This window comes from Drosophila rhopaloa, unplaced genomic scaffold, assembly GCF_018152115.1.
Source record: "Drosophila rhopaloa isolate 14029-0021.01 unplaced genomic scaffold, ASM1815211v1 contig_3, whole genome shotgun sequence".
Classification (NCBI taxonomy): Eukaryota; Metazoa; Arthropoda; class Insecta; order Diptera; family Drosophilidae; genus Drosophila; species Drosophila rhopaloa.
The window spans coordinates 3040592-3062168 of NW_025335123.1; the positions used below are offsets into that span (position 1 = coordinate 3040592).

Here is a 21577-nt window from a genome sequence, read left to right on the forward strand (position 1 = left end):
TATCATATGAATAAATATGAAGTATTTGAAAGCTTCAAGTAAGTTCAAGCGATATTTAGGTCTTAATTATGATTTTCAGCGGCATTTATTAAGCTCAAAAGGCTTAATATATGATTAATATGGAGAATTCCCGGATCTCGCCGAGAAAACGGCTAAATGGTCACCTCGAAAGACAATGCTCTTCCAGCGGAGACGTCTTCGAGGGACGAGCGAGTGAGTGACTCCGAGTCGGAATCGCAGTTGCAGTGGCAAGTCGGCGTCAAGTGGCGAGCATTGAAAGGAGCAGCTGCGTATACGTAATGCTGCCGCCCGGCGCACCACCCGGCGTATACGTAATGCCACACAAAGTCTTCGCTGTGCGCCTTTGTGCGAACTTGTCGCTACTTAGCAAATGGCTAATGGCAAACTCCCCAAACTGGGAAATCTTTTGGGGTCACTCTTGGAAAATCTTTCACCAGCAATAGAACAATGCGGGGAAAGTATTTGCTGTGAAGTGAATCCATAATGAATGCAGTCACTCGACTGAGGTGAGAGTTCCGCATGTGAGTGTGTACCCCTCGGGGTTAGCCCCCCCACACACTCAGCTTTTCTCCGGTATTCTTCAGGGTTAAGTCGGTTATGCCGCTGGCTTAACTCATATTCATGAATGTGGGCAGGTTGCGTACCGACTGAGCCCACTTCAATGGAATTAATTTGGCTTAATGAGGGGGAAATTACTATTATAATAGTCTATTTTCATGTTCTGTTTTGTAAATTAAATACCTCTAATTAAGGAAAGGATTAGAAAGTAAACATCAATAATTAAAGTTCAAATAGATAGCATTAATTAAAGAAATTCAATCAATCTTAAGAGTACTCACAGAAAATGACTCTTTAAAAAACTAAAGTAAAAATATGCATTTACGTGTTCAATTAAATTCAAAGTTATATAAGTTTAAGGTGTATACTCTTCGTACTCGAAACTTCGAAAACCAATCAATAAATAATGCAGTTGTCTCAGTCGATCCCTGTACAACTACGAATATTTTTGTACATCTCCTCCTCGTTATAAGTGCTATATGGACCAACCCATTAAATCGATTCAAGCAAAACTCATTCCACCCGCTCAAAGCCCTGCAGAGTGATGACAATTTGCGTTCATTCCGGACTCGGAAACGTTAACAATGCAGAGTTATCCTCCCATCCTGCCGCTCCTGCCATCCTGTCATCCTGCCGACCAGGACCTCCCCGACGTCTAAGCGCCATCCCAGCTGCATAGTTTGTAGTCATCAACGGGCAGCGGCGCAGTCTGTCGCAGCTCGGCCATAAAAGTAAAATAAAATGCAATATAATAACAATAACTGTAACAATAACAGTAATAACAGAGCACCAGGATGTGGGCAAAAGGCGGTGGGCGGTGGGCGGTAGGTGGTAGGTGGGCGTGGTCCCGGCGACAATGGCTGAGTCGAAATAATTAAATGGCATCAACAAACAACGGGCAACAATGGTCGCACAAAAAGAATAAAAATTGCTAAACAACATTCGGAAAACGAAAAGTTATGAAGTTGCCAACACGAACGAGTCAACATTGTGGCATAATTTTTCGGAAACTGCAATTATAATTATCCAAATGATTGCAGATGTAATTGAAAATGCAAAAAAGTTGCGTTAAACTGATATTTCTATATGAATTTATCATTGCTACATTTTTTGTGGCAAGAAAGGATAAGCAACTATCTAAATAATAATCTTTGTATTTAACATTTTATCAAAATAAATGTAACTTTAAAACAATAATTATCACATTTAATTGTTGTATAACTTTTACTAAAAGTGGGTACTGTGGAACAGCATCTTTGAATTGTTTTCGTAATTCATGTTTACCAGTACTAAACAATTAAATTGCTTCTTAATTTTGAAGAGTTTTCAATGATTATTTAATCTTTGAATAACAGATCTTATTTAAGACTGAGGCAATCATTAGTTTAATAATGATTTATAAGCCAAAATGTTAAAAATGTTAATAAAACAAATATGTAATACATTTTTTATTGTGTTTAATCTTAAATATTATTTTTTAATTAAACATGTAAAATTTATATTTAATTGATTTAGTTTTCTAAACACCATTTTTAATAGTTTTCGGTGATAAAAAATTATCTACATTCAGTAGATTTTATTTAAGAGTTGGCTAAATATTAGTATTTTGAGGGTATTACTCATCTCTAATAAATAGGTTTTCTTTTTTAATTAAAAATATAAAAAGCTTTGCCGCTATTACAACCATTTTACACCACTGTTCTTGAATAGAATCCACAGGAAATGCGACACTGCAGTGCGGGCCAAAATGGTGCTTCGCAACACTGTCAAATGGCGGGCCAAGGACTTCCTGTTAACGCTCCGCCATTTCTTTTCACTTCAGCTTGCAGTTTTAAGTGTCCAAATTGAAATGTATTAGTGTGCCCGACTGTGTTTGGGCGACTTTGTTGGGAATATATCGATGGAGGCGTCGAGTGTGTGCGTGGGCCATAAATCTCGACGCCTCAGCTCATTTGGAGCAGTAAATGTTCTAAATGCGACAGCAATTAAAAAACGGCAAACACCGAAGGAGCATAAAAACTGTGCTGCAGCTTCCTTCGAAGACCACTTAACAGTTCCTTAAGGATCCGCAGGACCTGCCCCTCAACTCGTGCAACTCTGTTGCCCAAATGCCAGTCGTAAAATGTCGAAGATTTACGCGACTCGGTCTAGAAAATGACATAATATCTTGTGGGGGCGATGCGCTTAAAAGTGCAACAGGACAAATGAAAATTTCATCCGATAATCGTGAAAAACGCAAGCTGCAGAAGTGCATTCATATGCTTCAGAACAGCTTACAAATCAGTGGAGAGCGTGCTTCTAGTTATTTTAGGTTTTACGACTGCTTAAGTGAGTCGAAGTGGATGTACTGATTTTATTAGAGCTACAATCTTGCACGCCACTAAAAAGTTCTACGAAAAACACCCTACCGAATGATTAAGCTAATACATTTCATAAATTACACTCTTTTTTTATTTCTGGACTGGACCGAAGATGCTCACTTTTTTTCTGTTGAGTTCACAATTAATCAATAAAAAACTCATAAATACTCATGACCAGCGTATACTTGATATCCTCTCCCTCGGCATATTAATCAGCCGCACCGTGTTCGACTGGGCAAAAGCTGAAAAGAAAATTGCATTTGTTTACTTAGTTTTAAGTACCTGCATTAACAGCGCAGCCGCAGGAAGCGGATGTATAAAAATTAATGCCCTGCCCTAGACGCAGAATAACTGGGAATAAGCGGGAAATCAGGACTTTCACTCAACCGCAGGAAAAGCGATTAAAATTCAGCAGAACAATTTACTGAATTTATGGGGGCCACGGCAACATAACTTTGGGACTCAATAAAAAAGTTGGGGCATGATAGAGGAGAAGGGCTCGCCGGCGTTATAAAACCAAATGATTCTATTAAAACGAGATTTGTGCCAATCAAGCGGAAATCAATCTGCTCTCCCACTTACATACTGGCCCGCCATCATCTCTCGAAAAATCATAAATAATTTCACCCACCTTGTTGAAGACAACAATAAAATATTCATTGCTTGTTTATTGAATGTAATTTAACAACACTTAACCCGCTCAAGGACGGACGGTCAATCACAGTAAAAGGGCCGGAGAAAAAGGGGAAAATCCGGCCCAGTCCAGTGCGGCCATCAAAGGGATCTATTACGTGGTATTTAATCAGATTTTTTACGACCAACCAACAATAAAAATGTAAATAGACAAGAAAGGATTGGCCCGGTCGCTCTGCCTGTCATTTTCCGAGGAGGGAAAGCGACTGGGAAATTCCCACATCCCCGGCCACTGACCACCACTAAACTTTTCTGCTACGTTTAACGTTTGCTGTACTGTTCAGCTCTGTTCTGTTCTGTTTTCCGTTTTCTGGCCCTTAAGCGTCTTCATTTTGGCAGTTGGCTGACTTTGGCTATGGCTTTTATGGCCATATGCCAACCCAACGCTGGGCCGTAAAAAAATATGGTTTTACGACCGGCGGAGGGTTAAGTGAAAATGTCCATCGATAAACCCAATCAGTCAGCAAATTTACCATTGGCCTGTGTTCAATTATATGTCCAACATTTTATTATGTCGTGGTTTTAGATGGGCACCAACAAAAACACAAAAAAAAAAAATAATATAAATTGTCCTGGCAGGTGAGCTGTGCGTATAATTAATTTCCAGTAGCTGGCAAAAACTTTTATTAGCTTGTTTCCCATTTGAAGGCTGTCAGACTAGAACAGTATGAAATTTACCTTGCTCTCCTATTTTCCCAGAAATCTGCCAGCCATCTACCCGCCGTCATATTACATAGAATAATTAATTAATTTTTGCGAAACAGCCGTGAGTATTTGACTGCCCAAAAATTTTGCAATTACTGTAATTGTATTTGCTCAGCAGAAGTATTTGACGGCCAAAACTTTAGCTTAAACTTTAACCATACTCATTTGGCCTTATCGGCTTATTAAAGCTATTGTGCTATCAGATTTATTGCAGGCTGCTAGAGAATGTATTTAAATATTAAATGTTAACATTTAAATTGGAGAGGAGAAAGTAGCTTCTCGACTTTTGTCAAAAATTTCAGTCATATTTGAAAAGGATTCATATGCCGAAATCTCTGAAATCTGGGGTATTTAATTTTTACTTATAAGAAAGAAAAGAAAATAAAAAATCCATGATGTAAGATATATTATAAAGAACGTAGGAAATAATTTTGTACTGCTTTTCATTTATAAGACAAGATAAACAAGGAGCTTTCAATGATTACATACACAAAAAGAAATTAAACAATTTCTTAAGCCATTTAAAGAAATTAACAAAAAAGAAAAGTAGTATTTAAAATAGTATTTATCTCCTATAGGATAAGCCTGATTGACAAAATTTGTATGCTTGTATAAGCTGATTTCCTAAGATAAATATTGGCTTATATCAAAATATATTTCTCTATTTGCTTAAAAAGACAAGACTTTATTTTCATCTTTAATAAAACGTTGTGTATTGATTTAGCTTGAAAACAAATAAAAGAACTTTCCCTCAATAACGTATAATTTCGGCTCTCACAAATCTACCATAGGTTTAAAATACCCCCGCAAATCTGCGATTGACATTGGATAACGATAGAAATGGGCATGTGCAGCTTTTCATTTTCGTTTCAGGTTTTCATACAGGTAAAACATTAATAGGGCCATACATAAGGATAATCTGGCTCTTGCTTTTAAAGCCATTGTTTGTCACCATTGTGTATTTGTTACTCTGTTCTGGGTGTGTGTGTGTGTGTGTGTTTGTCTGCCGAGAGAAGTAAAATCCATAAATATTACTGTAAGTGTTACCATTACGTTTTCCATGGCCGTGCTGCCTTGTTTTCACTTTGATTGTTACGTGTTGCCTGCACCGCTCGAGCTTTCCCGCCCCGCCCACTTTTCCGCCGCCCCTTTCGCCATCTTTCCCCGCAGCATGCAGGCAAATTGGATTTTCATGCATACTTGGTCACACGCGCCCGAAAAGGCAGCCCAGAAACGGATGGCGGAGATTGGGACTGAGAGATGGCGATGAATATGGAGCCATAAGGCCGAGCCACGCCCATGGACAGAGTCCTCTTCGGAGGTGCCCACTGTGGATAAGGGGGAAAACAGCCAGAAAATACCTCTCTTTCAGTATTTCACAAAACAACACCTAACATATTTTATCATAAATGAGTCAACAAATATACTTTTCTAATACAAATTGCATCATATATATAAATCAGAAGATTTGATTACTAGCTTTAGCTTTTCTGTTTATTCCGCAGTGTGACCTTGCACTTAAGCTAAATCTTAACAGTGTGACCATGGTATTCAGCTAAAGTTGTAAGCGACGATTTGTATGCCATATATAAATATATAAATAATAAATAGTAGCCGAATTCCTTAGCTTTAAGAAAAATTTATATTAAATTTAAGAAAATATTATTAAAACCTTAAAAAGCATTAAAAATTGTGTGATAAAAATGGCTAGAATCTCAACTCTGCCAACGACTACTATCCAGAATTTGAAAACTCTTCCCGCCTTCTGCTAAACGTTGTTATCTGCCTTATTCTGCGTCGCCTTGTCGTCTGTCCCATGTCCTCTGTCCCCAGTCCTCGGTCGCATTGTCCTTTTCCTTTTCGGCTTGTGTTTTATATCCTCGTTCTGTGCTCGTTTGTGCGTTCGATTCGTTGTTGCTGTCGCTGCTAGCATAAATTTATTATAAAATAATTTGCATAATTCGTTATTACTCAGCATAAACAAAGTGAAATTAAGACGATTTCTTTTTATGCCTACACAGAGCCTCCATCCCGCCATCCCGCCACCCCTTCGCCACTTGACTCCATTCCGAATCCATTCTCGCATCTGAATCCAATCCCCATGCCCTTTGTCTCGTCTTTTGACTGCTCCGTGTCTATTTTGTCAATGTCATTTGTTTAGTCAACGGCTCAGCTCGACAGTCGCCTGAATCATTTGGATGTTGTTCCGTCCCAGGCATTTTCCGGGACACCTTTATGTCGCAGCTGCTCGAATTTCCAAATCCCGGGCCTTTGTCTTGCCGGGAAAGTGGGGAAAGTAGCATTGAAACATCCAATGCAGCCTAAGCCCTGAGCCCTGAGCCTCTGATGGCTTAATATTTATGATTATTGTAAATCTATTTGCATGATTTAGAAAAGCATCCAAGGAGTCGGCACAGTGGGATTCGAGGATCTTTTCAGGGATCAAATCTGCACCATTCAATAGGTTTTTCTTTGGACTTTGGATGTATTTTTCGGTTAGGATTGAATAAATATCGTTATTTTTCGTTATAAAAACTAGGACTAAAAATCTTTAATTTTTGGTAAATCCAAAAAGTGATTACTTTGTTTTAGAATGGTTTTCTTAATTGATTTTCTTGAAAATATAAACATTTGTAAAAAATATAAAAAGACGGATCATTATTGAAAATGTGATTGGATTTTTACGAAAAAGGTGTCTGGGAATAACTAATAACGAATGGTAGGATTCTTTTAATATCTGTTAAATTTAAATTTAGACCACAAAAGTCGAAGTTGGCCCATAGTGCGCTCTTCCTAGGGACTTAAAATCCTTTCAGGTTCCTGTGGCACCTCTCGATATTGAGTTTCCCCGATACTGCTCCCTGTAATACATCTTGGAGGTATTTGTTTTATCTGGCAAACTTTCTTGGCCTGTTCACTTTGCCAACTTCCCTCGCAGCTGACCACTACCAGAAACTTGACCCAATCGGCGCCATTTTGCTTAAACACACGAACATACAAATGCAAATACACGAATGTATATGCCATACATATGCAGATATGCCATACATATACACATACATATGCAGACGCCCATAGGTGGAATACATTTTGTAGCTTTTGAATGCTAACTGAGTTTACTTTTCAATTTGATTTCGTTGTCTAAGCAAATAACGTGAGCCAGCTCGCAAGTATAAACAAATGGGTGTACTTACAGTGGGTCTCCTGAATGTGTGTGTGTGTGTGTGTTAGAGTGTGTGTGTGCGAGAGAGAGGGAGATATTGGGGCGGATATATGATACTTTAGATTTTGATGGCCTGTCTGAGAGGCAGAGCGTCCTGCGTTGGTCCAATCTCCATACAAAAGCACTACTTATTATGCCAGTAAGTAAATATTATTCACGTTAACTTCTACAAATAGTTCCCACACACAGAAACTCGTAGTGGATACTAGCACATCGGACACTCAGAGAAAAACTGTACACACGTGAGGCAATTTAAAACTCTAAACGGAATTTTAGATGCTATGTAAAAGTTTTTATTGATACTTGTTTATGAAAACAAAAATCTTCTTTTAATCCATTTTCATATGCAAATAGCTATTTGAAATGCAGCAAATTAATTTATTTATTTATTTGCTATTCTTTGTGGAAATTTCAGTTAATAATCATTTTATTATTTTTTTATTTTAATTTAATTATAGAACCTCTATCACCCATCATACAAAATTCGAGCTGTAATGATACTTATTACTGTAATTTTTGGATGAAATACTTACGCTTATGTGTTTGGAACACTTTTTGTTGTGGTTTCATTAAGAAAACATTACAAGCTGATCAAAAAGAGGTCAAGATAAAAGGTAAGCTATCGACAAGAAAATGATCTTAAAAATTCCAAAGTTGAGCCCATATTTGTGACGCGTTTAACTGCGAATGAGCAAACTATTTTGCAAGTGCATCGGTCCAGGACCATGTAACTTTGCTCTTGTTGATGCCGGGCTGAATCTTGTTGTCCTTCCTGTTCTGTCCTTCCTCTAGAAACACACAGATACACTCTCACACACACTCCCTTATTTATTGCCCTCGCTGCTTACCTTTTGTTGGATGAGGGAAAAAGTCAAAGGCTGCAGGGGGAATAGCATTTCAAGTTCTTTTCAAGCTGCTTTAGTGAAACCTTTTTTAAAGGAGTTCTAGGAAGCAAAATACTTCAATAAATTACCCAAACTCGCTTCAGGTAATCCATAATTGAATTAAATTTGTAGCCTTAACAGTTCGATAAGTCAAGTTTTTTTTTCAACTTTTAACTCTGGAAATTTGTTGCATCTTTAATTGGATTGGGAAGAATATGGAAATTCTGCATCATGCCTAATATACGAAATAATTTAGGTACGTAAATAAAAAAATTGCAAATGAATATTCGCATTAACTACTAATTAAAACATCTAGAAAAAAGTTAAAAAAAGAGGCATGTGAAATTTAAAAATGCCTACCCAAAAGAAAATGCAACCGCTTAAGAATTGGAGGAAAAGTTATGGAGTCAGCTAAGGAGCCTGTTTCTTTGAAATCGTTTTTGGGCAAGTTGATTTTGGACTGGCCTCTTCGTGGAATTCATAAGGCAAATATGCTAAAAATGGTCAAACAAAAAGTTCAAAATTCGTTTTGTACATAAAGCGGCGCCGGCAAAAAGCAAATACCCTCCTGCGGTGGGTGATTTTTCATTTCTTTTTTCTCGTGGCTGGGTGGTAAGGTCGCGGCAATGGAGCTAAAGAAAAAACGTTAAAGCGGCTAATAAAATCGTGCTCATTAAAGCAAAGCCAACTTTTGCCCCTCGGCTAAAACGTAATAAAGGTTAGAGGAGTAAACTGAAGCCCAAATCGGTGGCCAACGTCCCACCATCCAGAGTTCGTAGCCGTCGGCGGGTCAACAGAAAAAAAGGAGAAGAGGTTGCTAAAGGGGGAAAGGGGAGTGTAGGGGAGGGGCTCTGGAAAAAATGAGGAAAATCAAAGGAAAGTGCACACCGCAGTCTGGTCACAAAAGAAGAATCAGGAATCAAGAGTTCAAAAGTGGATACAATGTGTCTGAGTATATGAGTGCACATTTGTAGAGTTGACTGTCTGGAACTGCACTTGAAAAAAAGGCTAGATACACAAATTCGATTGGATAATAGTGTTAACTTTTTCAAAGTTTAATATTGGATTTTTAGTGTTTACGTATTGAACTAAATTATTAAATACTTTTTCTTTATTTTAAAGGTTTTTATCAGGGACCGAAACGATTAAAATTATTATATTCAGGATTTTTATTATTATGCATAAAACTCATATTGGGGATTCTTATTTATTTTACGTTATGTTTAAGGCATTTGTTTTAAAAATAATAAAATTTCCGCATAACGATTCACTGGGGCTAAATATCTGAAGGCTTCAGAGTGGCCATGGATTGTAGTAGAAGTAGAAGTAGGATTTCTGAAAGACATGTTTTTAGGTGAATTGAAAATCAGCCACTCCCAAATTTCTTCCAGTGCCTGTGGCATGCGCCATGAAAGGCGAATGAGCCGGAGTGAATGTCCTTGCCGGGTCTGAGCTGGTGCACATGTTGCCATGAATACGAATCGCATTTTCTGAGGGCCGGACGAGGGCGTCCATAGGCCTGCGAGTTGCACTAGCAGAAAGTCAAGTTGAAAGACGAGGTCCAGCCCGTTTTGGGGGTCAACTGTTGGTCAGCCGAGCACCACTACCAATACCGCACCACCACCACCGCATTCTGTAGCACCACTCGACGGTGGGGCCAAGAACAAGATTATTTAACCAGCGGCAACATGCACATGGGGAAAGCCAAAAGGAAAAGCCAGAGAGCCACATTCGGAAAACAGGGCCAGGAAAGTGTAGGCAAACAAGCGAAGAAAGCCAAAGAAAATGTTAATGGCTCTCGGACTTTAGCCATCTCGCTCTGGCATTTGCTATCTCTGTCTGTCAGTGGGTACACAGAGAAAAATATTGTACATATTTAAGATTTTTTGGTTTTTCATGAGAGGCTATTTTTAAAGTTAAAGATAGTTTAAACAGAGCAACAGAACAACTAGAAGTATGTACTTGTAAAGGTAGGATATAAATAAATAACATTACACCATATTTAATAATAAGTTAAATTTAGTTTTGATTCAAATCACCAAAAAAAACATTTTAGGTTTCATGGCTTATAAAATTAAGTTCATGGTTATGCCGTTAAAAAAAAATTAAAATTTTCAAGTTCCTAAAACAACGAATTTCAAGACAAAAGTTGTACAATTTTATCCCGACATTTATTACACATTTTTTTTCTGTACATTTGTGTATTTGCTCCTGCTGTTGCTGCAGGCAAAGTTTTAATAAAGACAAGGACAAAAGCGTTGAACAATTTAGGCGCAAAACACAAGGAAAACAAACATTTCATGCTCAAAATAAAAACGAAAGCAACCGAGACCGAGCACACAGCTTTTAGATACGGCTACAGCTACAGATACAGATACATCTACAGCTACATATGAGCTGAATTTTGGAGTGCAGAGTGTAAGTCAAAGCTGAAAAGTCAAGTCAAAACCAGGCGAGGACCATGAAAGTAACCAAACGGCTGTCTAATGAGAGCAGTCAAGCGTTTTCGCAGCGAGGGTGCGAGTTCGTCTACATGGGCTAATTTACCATGCTCCGCCGCTCCTGATATGTGGGAACGTACGACAGGGGGGGGGTCTTTATTGTGGGCGGCACCCCAAGGCTTTGCAGAGATTGTTCAAGCGGTATTCAATTACCTCATAATTGAACACTGACCTCCAAGATGATTCGCTCACCCACCTTACACAGCCTCAAGCAAATGATGTGTAATTTAATAATAAAATGAACAAACAATCAACAGCAAACAAAGCACTGCCCAGTAGGTTATGTAACAAAGAGGTAAGATTCAAATTATATATTTACAAAATTGGGGAGGAATACTTTATCTATACATATATAATTACCTACTAGATATTTTTCCTTTAACTGGAATCTTACCTTACTACATGCTTAAAAAGAGCAGTGCCCCACAAATCACTAGACTTTTCAAATCATTTATAAAGGTGCCTAAAAATATGCAATGAATAAAAAAACATGGTCTTGCGGAATAAGCCCAAGGAGCTCAAAATACATTGTTGCATACTTTTAGGCACCTTTTAAGTGATTTCAAACATCTAAACATTTTTTCGGCATCCACCATAGAATGAATAACTGAGTACAGTAGTAGATTTGTATTCTACGAAATAAACATTATTCTGCCTATTTTAAACAAGCGTTGATCCCCCAAATAAGGTTTCATTGCCCCGATTACAAGTCCCCGAGTCCACGAATCACAACGATAATGAGTGGGCTCGCTTTTATTCCGCTTTGGTTTCCTTTTTGTGGCCTTCGGCCGAAGATTAGAAGCCTTTCAAATTATTCAAATCGATTTCTTGTTGCGGTCAGGCGAACAATGTGCGGTTGTCGGGAGCGCCGCTCCTGTGGTGACAAATCCGCTGCAACATTTATGAGCAGGTCAATTGGAATTGCCGCCCAAGGTGGCAGCTGTGACAGGCCGGCGAATCGGCCGGCGAGGGGCGTAATGCATCACCTCATTTATAAATCATACGCTCACACACGCGCGCATCGCAAACTGGAGGCGGCTGGCGACTGGAAACTGGGGTCGATTTATGGCCCAGGATCAAGTTTGGGGTTAAGGCGAGGGGGAGGTGGGAGGGGGAAGGGGGGAAGGGGGTCGAGGACACGCGCGAATGAATTTTCTGCTGGCGTATGAATTTGTTACGCAAACCCACACACACAGACGTGCCCATATAGGTGAGAGGCCTTTGTGGTTGCTCGTATACAGATAGAGAAATAGTGAGCTATTACTGTAATTCTGATTTATTAATACCTTCTTGTTCAATACAAAACTTTTTGCAATTAAAAAGTTTGCTCTTTACGTATGTAATTTATCGTTCCTGACCGTTACGCAAACCAAAACAATCAAAAAACTTTTGTTTTCATTCATATTTTATTTGTAAAATTTGTTCGTATTTTGCGATTTGACAGGAATTGGCTTAAAAACTTCTTACAAGTTAAGACCAAATTTGCAAATAAGGGCTTACTCTATACGAGATTTTATAAGTTACTTATTGGCAAACGTCAAATTGTGAAATATTTTCGAAAATGCTCGTTTCAAAAGAATTATGCAGGTACACTTTTACTAGTGTTTCTAATGGATATTTGAGCTCAAAACCCAAGACGATTAGGGGTTTATAACATCGTATATTAATATTTGTTTTTCCAAAATATCTTAACCAAAATAAAATTATTATTTAGTGTTAAATACATTGTCCAAATTTATCTTTTAAGATTTGTCCTTTTAAAGTTCAAAGTATACTAAATATATCGAGGATAAAATTGGTTTTCGACAAGTTTTAGTTGAGTTAGCTTCATAATTTGTATATACTTATATCAAAAAGTAACTGTTGGACTGCTTGAGCCTGTGAATGTAGTCCCGAATTGCTCACAGTGCACTCGAAATTCTATTTGTATTTGCCTGGGACTGCCTACGTCAGCACTGACCAGCGGCAACTAAAACGGGGCGGGGAACACAAAGGCCCAGTTAGTCATTGAAAGTCAAAGTCAAAGGCAAAAGTACAAAGGACCTATCCAATGGAAACATGCTGGCCTACGCAGGATAAACACGGCCGAAAGTCCTGCCTAATTGTTATGGGCCGAATGTCTTTCTCCTCGTCGGCCGAATTCCAAACGCGTTCGCAGCCAAGGAAAAGAACATGGGCGAACTCCGAGGACGGAGAAAGTATGGCAAAGAAATGGTTTTGAATAAAATGAGCGAAATTAAAACGGAAATTAAGCGCAAAATGAGCAGCAGCAAAAAAGAAAGGCTCGAAAAGTGAGGAAAGCGAAAACAAGGGGTAAAACCAGAAGCTAACCCAAAAATGAGTTGTCCAACTCGGTAAACAGCGAAAGCGTGAAAATAACAAAACAAAAAAGTCCGTTTAAACTAAATTGGGAATGCTCTTTCTGGAATTTTTCTATAAGTGTTTATAAATATTATTAAATTTAAAAGAAATTTTTGTAGCTATTGGAGATAAAATACTACATGTAGTAATAATAAATATTTACGTAACTTATAACAAATATAAATACATAAGCATATTTTATATAAAAAATAAATCTTCAATATATTTTAAAGACTCGATTAAAAAAGTTGTTCAAGCATCATTTTTTACCGCAAAAATGTCTTTTTATTTTTATAAAGAAAAAAAATTCCTCATAATAATCATAGTTCAAATTTAGTATCAACGACATCTGGATAAATATCGAACTGTTCCCAAATACCTATAAAAACTAAAGGAATATGAAAATGAAATACCCATTAAGACTGTTTTTTTTTCTCAGTCTTCCTCCAATTTTATTGAAATGTTTGGCAACCGGTAAGCTAAATTTGAAAACCCCTTTTAATGATCGAGTGAAAACCCCAAAATCCGAGAGCAAATAAAAATGGCGAGTGCTTGGATGCGGCTGGCAGAGGTGAAAAGTAGAGGACCGCAAGTGTTTGCGGGTAGCTAAAGGAATGAAAGTTTTCCCCCAGCCATTTCACTCGTCCCAAGAATTTTCCCGCCCATTTTCGCTTGTTGCTTAGCCCAAGGAAAATCAGGAAAAGTTGGGCGAGGTTAACAGACGACAGCGAGTCGCGTTTGGCAACTAATTCAAGAGCGTGTTAAGAACGACGGCTCATTAATATGCGGTGGGCGTGGCAGTTAAGCAGCGACAAAGGAAAAGGTGGAAAATTCGTGCGAAAACCTAAAGAGAAAATTCTGCAAAAAATAGGTGTAGAAAGAGTGTAGAAAATTAAAAACAAAATTCTCCAAAGTCCGGTCACAAATGATGCTAATAGCCTGGCTTAGGGCGGGGAAAACTGCACTCATACTCATACCAGCTGGGAAAAAAATAGCAAAGATTCGCATGAACTACCTTTTCTTCTTTTTTTTTGCAATTTACGCTAATTTGCTGATCTTGTGGAAAGAGGACTAGCAAGTTAATGCGCTGCTGACAAAGCAAAAACGTTTAATGCGCCTAAAAGTAAAAAAGGAAAGTGCGTGAATGACATCAAAAATTGGAGGGGGTGATAAGAATTATACAGGAAATAGAGCTATCCGAAGTGTATATACCCTTGCGACTTCAAATAAATGTATATACTCTTATTCCAACGCACTTAATTACATTTATTTATGCTTTTATATCCAACCAAGTAAAACTTTGATTGTTTTCAATTTAAAGAAAGTTTCATGTTGCTTTTGTTAAAAGCTTTGATGTTCCGGTTTAAGAATATTTATACTTTAATAGCCCAAAAAAGTATATTTTACCGAGTTGCAATCAGCTGAATAAAAATATAATACCCTCTGCAAGGATATAGAAACTATTCAGATCGAGGTTATTGCACATTTGCCACTGCCAAAGTTATTATCCATTTTTAATTGTTTTCTTCAAAAACTGTTCACTACTTTATTAAGATGTTCCCGAAGAAACTAATAAACGGTTAAATATGTTTTCCACTTGATTAAACATAAAAGGAATAAGTATTTTGTAAAATAAGGGAAACTCTAAAAAATGTAATTAGGAAGCTAGCATGTAAGACAAAACACTTCGTCAAATTGGAACTTAATTTATTACATCATTTTACAAATTGCTAGATATATGTGGGCCACTTGCAGATATTTAGTTACAATAACATTGTCAAATATTTCTACTGCACTCAGTTTATTAAATTGAATTGCGAAGCCACGTTTGCCTAATGGAAAATGCAGGTTTAATTCCTGATTCGAGCTGCAGCCCCATAATCCTCGTTTCGGGCCTTTGAAGCCTGCTGAATAATTTAAATTCGATTTGAAAGCTAATTAGTGGAGTGTGTCAATCGTGAGGTGAAGTTGATTAGTTATGCAAAACTTCAAGTTCAGATAATTCGCTTTGAGCAATATAACTTTGTGTGTGGGATTTTCGCCTTGAAAGTTTTCCATACTTTCCGACAGCGCCGTCTCTTTCCCACCCTTTGACCCTTGCCGCAGCGTCCGTCTCTTTCGCTCCGCCCGTTTATACAGATTTTTCCCGCTTGTCAGCGTTTCTAAGCGACTGGGGACTAATGTGGGTTCTGCAAACTAATCAGAAAATGTGTTTGCCATTGTTGTTGCTCCTCGGCTTGTTTCTTGTCATTTAGCATAACGACCACACACACAAAGAATCGCATACACACGGAGAATACGACATTGCTGCATTCAAAAAGAAAATTCTATTGGTTGTCGATGGTTTTCAATCTATTCCTTTCGAAATTTCGAAAGTGACCCTAACCTTTAAAGTTAAAGGCCATAACTTTTCTCACAGAAATTCGATTTCTCAGTGGTATACCTTTAAAAGCCTGTGGTTCAATTCCCTAAAAATCTGTATTAAAAACTTGGTTTTTAATTTTTGGTCAATTTTTTTTAAGTTTTTATTAATGTAACCCCTTTTGAAATTTTCGAAAAAATCCATAGATTTTTCCACTATCGATAATATTAATTTGATTTTTCATAAAATATAAATAGTCCTTAGTTTTTACTTAATTTTATTTATTCTTACCTATTACATATGTCGTTGGTAAAAAGGCAATTTCGCAAAAACGTAGCGCCGCTGATTATCTCTTTTGTGAAACACTACTAAAAATATTCATATGAATGTGGAATTATATAAAATCCTTTTCATTTAGAAAACAAAGATTTAATTCTGTGTTTTAAATTAAATTATCTAGTATCAATATTTTTTTTTCACTGAATCCATTGACAAGTTTTGTGTGCATATGTAATTTAGTTTTGTTATTGTTGCCTTTCGTTTCGGATCTCGTTTTCGTTTTCGTTTTCATTTCGGCTCTTCATTCTTTTTCAATTCAATTCCATTTGCCAACTAGCACTCCGTGCTCCTCTCGCCCGATTCGTTGTCCCTTTCGCTCCTGAAGAGTCTGGCAAAATATTGACTGACATTGATTATACACTCAGGGGGGTGTTGCGAACCCCGGAAGTCCCTGAAAAAATGTCGTGGACATGAAGCTTATAGCCCCAAGATGCTTGCAGACACAGTTTTTCTATTATGGTCTGTTATGGCATTTGCCGTCTCCCTCTCCCGGCTATACCCATCTCTTTCGGAATGCGTGCGTGTGTCGTGTTTGTATGCTTTTGGTGCCCGGTTAAGTTTAACAGTCAAGGACTTTGTTGTCGAAATGTTGATTTTTGTTGATTTGGCTTAGTGGCTGCCACTCACATCACGTCACTCACACACACACACACACACACACACACACACACACGAGAAACGCACACCATCACGGTCGCAAGGCATCGATTACTCCGCCGTACTCACTGGACACTATGGCCACAAGAAGGATCCCGGAATCAGTGCTGAGTGCTATATACTGGACCTAAAACGCTAGGGTATATAATCCAAACGGTGGGAATTGGGCAAACATTTATATATGTGCTTCTGCGACTGGCTAAATGAAATTTAAACATATTTCAATATGGCTTTGCCGTTATTATTTTCCAAAATAATATATACCTCTCTAGGATAAACATTACAGCAAGACATGTCTTTTATCCAAAGTTTTTCTTTTTTTATCCTTTTATAACGTAAACAATAAATTTTGCAATCTAACGCTAAAAGCCAAGTGATACTTATCAAACGGATATAATTTATTATGTAAATAATCGATAGAAAGCTACATCATTTTTAATTTTTTAAAACTTGTATTTGATATTTTTACTATCTTTAAGTTTGCGGGTAGCAAAACTAAAGTTTAAGAACATAAAAAATTTTGACATAATTAAAGCAATCTATTTTGATGTCTAAAAGTATTTTGATCAGTGGTATTATTTTTATTAGCATAATTATAAGTTTTATTGGTATTTTAAATAATATCAAGATTTTTTTCATATTCATTTTTTTTTTTTTAAATAAACACAAATTTAAAAATATAAAAGCAAACAATTTTTTGTTTTCTAACTAACAATAGTTTTCTACACAATTTAAAATTGAGGTTTACTAAAAAAAAGTGAATTGTCTGATATAGGGTGCATTTCCCCCTTTAATATTTTCAGAAACGGTTTAATTTTGTACTCATTGATTTTAGAAAAGTATTAAACAGTTAAAAAACTTAAAAAGCCTTCAGTTCTCTAGTCCAAACCAAAAGCCAGAGTTGGCTTGGAAAAAAGACAAAAAAAGTCAGCAACTCCAGTCTTTTTCCGTCACTGAAATGTTCCAAAGGCAACTAAACTGCTGATGAAATGGATTGTCATGTGCGTTTCAATTTCCGCCAATGACATTTCCCACACACACACATACGCATACCCGCACACAGACACACCCTCAGACACACTCACTCACACACACACACACACAAACACAGCACGCACCCACACATGCGACGCAGTGTGTTTGTGAAAAGTTTGCACAAAGTTTAGCCATGTTTTGTGTGCGGCCATTAAGTGCCATTCGAGGGGCGCTAGAGCGTGTGTGTGTGTGTATGTGTGTGTGAGTGTGATGGGGGCGTGGCCGAAGGCCTTTGTGTCCGTTTTGTGTTTCGCTAATGAAAAGGATAATCAACGGGTGGCCCGCAATGATTCCCCAAATGATTGAATACAATTTTGAGTGCAGATCTGTTTGGGGCAACTGATTGATGAATATGAAAAGCGGGTGTTGCCAGTGGGTGCTACCAATTTGGGGCTATGAAATCATAATTTTAAAGGGCCCTAAACTCGTAAATGACTGCATTAGAGCGCATTGATTTTACTGGAGGGGAAAACATGAAGTGATTGGACATAAAATAAAATATTTGTATTTCAGTAATCGATCCATTAACATTTACTGAGGACTTTTCATAACATATTTTAATTAAATTATAAGTAAATTTAGGTGCAAAATTATACATTACCTATTATATATTGTTCGTTTTCCTTTATTTATTGTATAACAGTGTTATTTGGGTAGCTTGTGCAGTTTTATTTTTACCTCGTAATATTTGATTACAAATTCGATAATTTGTGCAGTAATGAGAACCACTTTGCAATTATTGAATTTAAATGATGGGTCGTATCAAATTACTTGACTCTTCTCCTAAAACAAAAGCAGCAAGTTCACAGAGATTTGAGGATTTTCTGAGCCTTCAATTTGCATCGCTTAGTGGATTTCCCCCAACTAAATCTCCTCAATTCTTTGGCGAGGTAAGTCCATGCATAAGCTATGCTTCCTCTCCTTCCTCCAAATGTACTGAAATATTAATGGCTGCCTAAAAAATAAGACCTTAAAATAAGCTTAGTATAAAACCATTGTGAAAATGATGTTTAAAATTTAGAGCCAAAAATATAGCGACAGATATTTTTTTGTTAACCATTGATAAATATTAAAGTCTGCAATTTAAAAATGAAATATGGAATGGTGAGGATTTTAAAATTATAGATCAGCAATTTTCTTCTAATAAACTGAAACTTTTATTTGTGTACACATTAACATTTTATTTACTAAACATATTTTTTTTTTATTGGATAACTTATATATTGAATTGGTTATATTTTAATTTCTTCTATAACACAACGTTTTTTCCACTAAACTTGCACTTAATGGGGATATATTTTATTAAATATTATAAGTTCTAATTTCATAAATTAACATTTAGTTGACCATATAGTTTTTTATTTATTTTGATTATAGCCGCAATGCTAAAGTACTTCTCTCGGTGTATTTTCCATCGCATTTCAAGGGGAGAAAATAACAAACTTTTGGTGTTTTGCTCTACTTTGGCACTTGAAATGACCGGGGAGCAGGCGATGAAGCCAATGGTGATGATTATTACTATAGTGATAGTGGGTGGAAGCTACACGGACGACCATTAGACAACTTACTGCGATGTTTAACTATTTTGTTTATGAAAATTACACGCAAAATGTTGACGATGACCTCAAATTTAAGCTTAACTTTAACTCTAACTTTGACTTCCACTTGGGCCGCAACTTCAACTTTGGCTTCCACTTCCGCCGAGGATTGGGATTATGGGAGTGGGCAAATGGGATCTGAAATGGCAATGGAAATGGCTCCTCTTGACTAACGGCAGTTTCAGTTTCCACAAAAAAGGAATGTGTACTTGGACTTGTATAGAAAAGCGATAGACGCAAAGGCAAAGAAAGCGCCGAAAAAGAATAGCAGAGCGGCGAAATGAAAGCAAAAGGAGCCCGCAGGATGCGAGAATACAGGGCCGAAAAGGATCCATTGGCAACTTTGGCCACACCCCCTCCCCCTCCCCCTCCACGTGTATATGTGTGTTTGCACCGTTAGAAAAGCGCGCAAAAGTAAAGTTTTTGCTTTGCAAACAACAACCAATAAAACTTTAAGCAATCTTCCACGGCTTCAGTGGGTTAAGGGGCTGCTTCCCCAGCCTGCAGCATAACTTTCGGCGCAAATGCCTCGCATACGGTTTGGTTCTGTTCAGTCCGGCTTGGCTGCTGCACTGCAAAATAGTTTGGGCGCTTACCTTTAAATATTTCTTAAATTAATATCTTGGCTTAATTCAAACTTCATATTAAGAAAACAAAGCCCCTTCGATATATCTTTGATTGAAAGATGCACTTTATAATCGATCTAGATTTTCAGTAGAAGTCCGGTTAACTTTACCATTGGTTTTTTACTTACCACATGTTTTGGCCATTTAATTTGTTTAGAATGTCATTAAAATGATGAAATGAATAGGTAAACAAATTCTGATTTTTGATTTTATTTTAATATTATTTTTTTGTATTATTATTTTGAACTCTTGCAGCTTATTGCTATGAATACATGGGTCAAAACTTGATGTGTGATGATTAAATAAAATTGCTTGTAAGGCCTTTTTCAATTCAAGTAACATGGAAATTGTTTCTTGTGCCATTTTTTGTATAGAAATGTACATTTTTAAGGTTTTCGGTTAAAGGGAGCATTTTGGCTTAATACACAAATTGTTGACAATCGAATCTCAGTGTCAACACGTGTGGATTTCAAGTGACTCAAGTAGATTTTGGTTTTTTAAAACGGACCGTTGCTTTTCTTGTTCTGAAGTGTCAACAATGTGTGTTTTGAAAACGAACTCTTTTTGTTTCTGTGCTTATAAGACATAAAAGCTGAGTGTGTTAAAAATGTTTCTTCGCATGTGAACTCGAGCCCTGTATGGATATGTTTCCAAAAACAAGAACAGGGCTTGGAGTCCATTGGGTTCACTAATATATGTGACACACTTGTCAATAATTTTGTTCATGCTGTAGAACACAACTTGTAATATTTGGAACATGTGTTTCGCTTTGCGAAGTCTCAAAAAGCATCAATAAAAATATGTCTCCATCTTTGACATAATTTCTTTCCGTGTGTTTAGATGTCTGGCCTTTTTTCATGTCTGACTGAGTTCAGTTCGCGGCTTCCTCTGCTCCATTTTGCTTTCGTTTCGTTTCATTTCTTTCGCCGCGTCGCTTCTTTTTTCTTTGTTTTTAATTTATTTTCACTGCAGATTCAATTCTTCGCCTTGTCCTTTTCTGCTGTCTGTCTCTTTCGCTCAGGTATGAGTGTGTGCGTGGGTGTGAGTATGAGTGATGTGGAAACGGAAGTTGTAGTAGCGGCTTTTTCCTGTTTCCGCTTGTTCTTTTTCTTTTTTCGCTTTTTGTTTCTGTTTTTGTTTGGCCATAGGCAGTCATTTTGACGTCGCCATTGCTGGCTGAAATCTGCATGCCAAAGCGCCACCTGCCACGCCCACTTTTCCCCCCACTTTTCCGCATTCGATAACGGAGGCTTTCATTTCCTCATGTGCGAGTGTTTTTTATACCCTTGCAGAGGGTGTTATAATTTTGGTCAAAAGTGTGCAACGCAGTGAAGGAGACATCTCCGACCCTATAAAGTATATATATTCTTGATCAGGATCACCTCCTGAGTTGATATAGCCATGTCCGTCTGTCCGTCTGTCCGTCTGTCCGTCTGTCCGTCTGTCCGTCTGTCCGTCTGTCCGTCTGTCTGTCCGTCTGTCTGTTTCTACGCGAACTAGTCTCTCAGTTTTAAAGATATCGAATTGAAACTTTGCACACACCCTTCTTTCCTTTGCACGCAGTATATAAGTCGGAACGGCCGGGATCGGCCGACTATATCCTATAGCTGCCATATAACTGATTGATCGGAAATGCCATAACTCTGCTGTTTGT

General features: G+C 37.5%; 1 protein-coding gene across 1 annotated transcript in view; it reads left to right on the forward strand.

Annotated features, from left to right (window-relative positions):
- The window catches only part of LOC108043568 (chaoptin), a 217810-nt gene that overhangs the window by 36181 nt on the left and 160052 nt on the right, over window positions 1-21577 (forward strand). Inside the window, exon 3 of the mRNA XM_044461346.1 lies at window positions 8019-8174. The gene's annotated coding sequence lies outside the window, so the exon portion shown is untranslated. The remainder of the gene's footprint in view (window positions 1-8018; window positions 8175-21577) is intronic.